The sequence below is a fragment of the Mus musculus genome, chromosome X (assembly GCF_000001635.26).
Source record: "Mus musculus strain C57BL/6J chromosome X, GRCm38.p6 C57BL/6J".
NCBI lineage: Eukaryota > Metazoa > Chordata > Mammalia > Rodentia > Muridae > Mus > Mus musculus.
This window is the reverse complement of record NC_000086.7, coordinates 40,133,341-40,138,322: the sequence shown is the minus strand read 5'-3', so window position 1 is coordinate 40,138,322 and position 4,982 is coordinate 40,133,341. Positions and strand designations below refer to the sequence as shown.

At 35.4% G+C, this 4,982-nt stretch overlaps 1 pseudogene; it reads left to right on the top strand.

Annotated features, from left to right (window-relative positions):
• Nucleotides 733-1,348, top strand: Gm4986 (predicted pseudogene 4986; annotated as a pseudogene).

Sequence of the window (4,982 nt, the reverse complement as noted above, 5' to 3'; positions counted from 1 at the left end):
ACTCAGGGGCATACACTTATTGAAGAACAATTATGGCTTTTACTAATTGATCAAGTAACTGAAAACAATGGCTAATTCATCTAAATAAATAACTGAATAACAAATATTACAGTTTTTGAGTCCATTTTATTTCTGCAATATATTTCACATACTACTCATATATCCATTGAGTTAGGCTTGATTGGAATAAGTTTTTCCTTTTATTGGAAATAGAATCTTTTCTTACATAATATATCCAGAATTGGGAAAACAAAACAAAACAAAAAACAAAAAACAGATGTTCTTCAACAGAAGATTGAATAGAGAAAATGTGGTCCATTTACACACTGGAGTGTTATTCAGCTGTTAAAAAATGACATCATGAATTTATAGTCCCAAAGGGATGGAATTAGAAAAGAAAAAAAAAATCATCTGGGTATTCCAGACACAGAAAGAGAGATATAAGTCAATGTCTTATTCAGCCAGCATCAGAGAAGTGTTCTCCTACAGCAGATATGGGGTAAAAAAGAGAGAGAGAGAGATTCATAGACAGACATTTTGGAGAGGGTGAACACTCAGGACTAAATGGATGTCTCCATCAAATCCCTCCCCTCCCAGGGCTCAGGGGACTGTTTCAGTGATGTTTTTGCATACTGTTTGAAATTATGTAGCACAGGCTGGCCTCAAACTCGTGATTCTCCTGCCTCTGCCTCCTTCAGCAAATCCTTCCAGCGTGTGCCACCACAACTGGCATCTTCCTGTAAGCAGCCAGAGGTCACCTGCTAAGATGGTTCGCTACTCTCTTGACCCAGAAAACCCCACAAAATCATGCAAATCAAGAGGTTCAAACCTTCGTGTTCACTTTAAGAACACCCAGGAAACTGTCCAGGCCATCGAGGGTATGCATATCCCCAAAGCCACCAAGTATCTGAAGGACGTCACTTTAAAGAAGCAATGTGTGCCATTCCGGTGGTATAATGGTGGAGTCAGTAGGTGGGCTCAGGCCAAATGGTGGGGCTGGACACAGAGTCGGTGGCCAAAAAAGAGTGTTGAATTTTTGCTGCTTAAAAATGCAGAGAGTAATGCTAGACTTAAGGGTTTAGAAGTAGAATCTCTAGTCATTGAACACATCCAGGTGAACAAGGCACCTAAGATGCGCCGAGGAACCTACAGAGCTCATGGCCGGATTAACCCATACATGATCTCCCCCTGCCACATTGAGATGATCCTCACTGAGAAGGAACAGATCGTTCCAAAGCCAGAAGAGGAGCTTGCACAGAAGAAAAAGATATCCCAGAAGAAACTGAAGAAACAAAAACTCATGGCCCGGGAATAAATTCAGCATAAAATAAATACAGATAAAGGTGAAAGAAAGAAAGAAAGAAAGAAAGAAAGAAAGAAAGAAAGAAAGAAAGAAAGAAAGAAAGAAAGAAAAAAAGAAAGAGAAATTCCTTCCTTGCCAGCCTACAGTGCCTTCTGATTGGTTAAAATATAAAACCTTTGGCTTTTAGCAAAAGGCAGAATACTAAGGTAGAAAATTGGGCAGAGAGTGGGACTAGGGAAAAGAAAAGTATAAGATTACCCACCAAGACACAGAGAAAGTTGGATTTATGAAACTGAGAAGTAACCAGCCATTTGGCAGAACTTAGGTTAGTATACACATGATAATTGAGTTACAAGCTAGTTGAAAACAAGCCTAGCTTAAGGCCTAGCCATTAATAAAATTGTCTTCATGCCATTATTCAGGAACAGGGATGATCATAGAAAGGGCCCAATGTTACAGGGAACCCAAGGGAAGAGGAGGAAGAAGGAATGTAAGAGCCTGGGAGAATGGAGGATACCAAGAAAAAAAAAGGCCTTCTAAATAAACATGAACAAAGCTCGTATGAACTCAAAGAGATGGAGGCAGCATCTGTTTGTAACAGTTTAACAAATAGGAGAATAAGAGCTAAAGCGAAGACATAAGAATCAGGACATATTTGTTCCCACTCCTAGGAATCCCATAAAAACACCAAACAATATTTTTTTCAGAGACCACTGAAATATATCTCAACAGTAAACCATGATAGGTGACTTTCTATTACTGTTTTCTTTGTTAAACACATGCCACTACTATATCTAATGTATTCAAAAATAAACTAATCTGCATGTTTCCATTCTTCTGACTGATTTTAACTTTTAAGGTTTGTTGCAAAATTCACTCAACTCTAGATTGGAGGTCTGTACCAGGTTTCTGAAAAAAATATTAAGGCTCTTTAAAGCATCCTTAGTCTTTGCTTGGATAAAATTTTGATAAAAGTGGGAGGGGTTACATAATATTATTTATAGTAAAATAGCATAATTTACATGCATGATGAGAAAGTAAAAAAAACAATAAAATAATATTGATGATGGATAGCTTTTAGATGTGCAGTTACTAGGTAAGTAGTCAAACTGTATAAGTAGAAAATATGAGAATAAGTTTATTTTCTCTCCATGTCACAAACACAAATCATAAAATTTCTCATTACCTCTATGTCAGCATTTTCCTTGCCCCAAAGTAAAACAATGTCAGTTATATCCAAGAATATAGGATATAATTATTTAAGATTTGTTTCCATGTACCGATTATATATATATATCAATTACTGTTCTAGTCCTTGGTTGAGAACAAGGAGAAATTAAATTACTCAAATTTATTATACACTTTAATATCCATTGAAATAATCACATATCCCCCATATACATCACATACATACCCACTAATAATAAATAAATTCTTTAAAATTTAAGAGCTTGTGCATTTTTTATGATGTAGTTACTGAAATTACATATTAACATAGAACAGGATGGCTAAGGACTCCTGTTTCTATTGACTAACAGATATATCACATATTGTACAAACATAGTTAAATATTCTCTAAGACTGACTGTATCATCAGCACAGAAAACAACATAATTAGCATAAACAAAGTAAACATTCAATAAGAGTATTTGACAAATGGATAATGTTATTCTAAAATTTCTTCATAAATACTAGTAGAGAAAGGTACTTTTGAAGTAAGTCACTTAATCGGTACCACTCATTTAATTGATAGAAAGTAGAATGACATATTGATTTGTTTTGAAATAAACTTCCAGGTTTATTAAATCTGAGTGTTTCTTCCAAATGATTCTACTGACTCTAGTTTACCATCATTTTAGCCAAACCCTCTCTTGTCCAAATTCACTTAATACTCTCCTTTCAAACCACATCACATTCTAAATTTTGCTGTGAGCTGAAACCATTTCATTTCACCGTGCATTGACAAGAAATGAAAAGTAATTGTGTACAAAAATATTTCATGTCCTGCATGACAGGAGTTTAATATGATAAATGAGTTTCTGTGAGAAAGATAAAATTCCAATGTAGCAAAGGCCAATTTTAATTTATAGGAAATATACATTAAGGTTGTTAAATCCAGGGACTGTTACTTGAGATAAATAACCTGGGATTGGCGCAGACAAGTATTAGAAGCTGACTGCAATATTCTTAATAAATAACTCTCTAAAAAGTATACCTGAACCAATACTTCATGCCTAATAGAACAAATTTTACAAAATTCTGATTAAACACCATCTATTTACTTCTAAGATGGTCTCTGCTTAGAAATTGGTCTCATCAATCTTTGACAGGATCCCCAGCTATCGGGAGCATATCAGAAAATAAAGTAGCTTAACTGCTTGTTTGAGCACACAAACACCATAGTTGTTCTTATAGTTAATGTTCCCTTGCTTGATTTTAAGGCATAATCTCTCTGAATTAAGGTTAGTCTACCTTTCCAAAGAGTCTTCTCTTATCCAAAGAAACTGTCATTTCTCTCTATAAAGCACTGTCAATCTTCAAATTCCAAAGCTTCCCTCAGATTGCCTTCTGCAGCTCAAAAAGCAGATAAGAATTGTAAAATGCTAACACCATCCAAGGGGTTTGCTCATGTTTTCTCTCATGCTTGTTTAAAGACAGCTCAGAATAGTGGATTCAAAAAGTCATATTCCAAAGTTATAGCACATTGAGCAATTGTGCATTTTGAAAAGCCATTTTCTACCAAAGCAGTTACAGGATGTTATGTCCAAGATCCTCAGAAGCCTACTTTAAAACAACACTTACGTTTTGAGATAAGTGTTTGGGCTGTGTTCCCAGCCAGAACTCAAATTGCATGGGATCTCTCAATAGTCAGTCCATTAAGAAAGTACCTGGTACTGTCTGTTGCAGGATAAGGTACAGCAACCAAACATAATTTTTTCTTATGCATTTTAATTGCACCCTTAAAAGACTTCTTCTTTTGTGATTCTGCACTTTCCTAATTATTTTAATTGCTCAAGCAATTATCATTTGTCAGTTCAGAAAATAAACAGAAACAATGTTAAATACCAGACTTTGAGTATTTTTTTCTTGGCACTGATAACTCTTGCTTATTATCACAATTTTAATGACAGTTTTTCACATTGGCCTAGACAAGTTTGTAATTCAACAACTACATATCTTTTATGTTTCTTCTAAAATGAGGCCTCTCAGCTAAGGTGACCTACATGTGGAAAATAACACACTCAAAGTTTCCTTTCATATGAAAGCACAAAGCAACAGGAGAGAGGTTTTGTTTTGTTTTGTTCTTTTTCGTTTTTTCCCCCCCAAAGTTTAGACAGGAGCTCGATTGTTTAGGGAAACGTGAGTAAAAGAAAATAAAAATACACAATATTATATAGGAGACTTCTACATTTCTTTACCACTTTTAAAATCCTGGGGACCTCTTTCCTCATGTAAAATTAGAAAAAGCATCATTTATGCTCCAAGGACCACATTTTCAATACATGTGGGAGCTGAGAATGTTAAAACATCCAAATGATATGATCACTTAGGAGAAATACAGAGGTAGATGCTCACAGCCATCCATTGGACTGAGCACAGTGTCCCCAATGGAGGAGATAGAGAAAGGACCCAAGGAGCTGAAGGGGTTTGCAGCCCCATTGGAGAAACAACAATATGA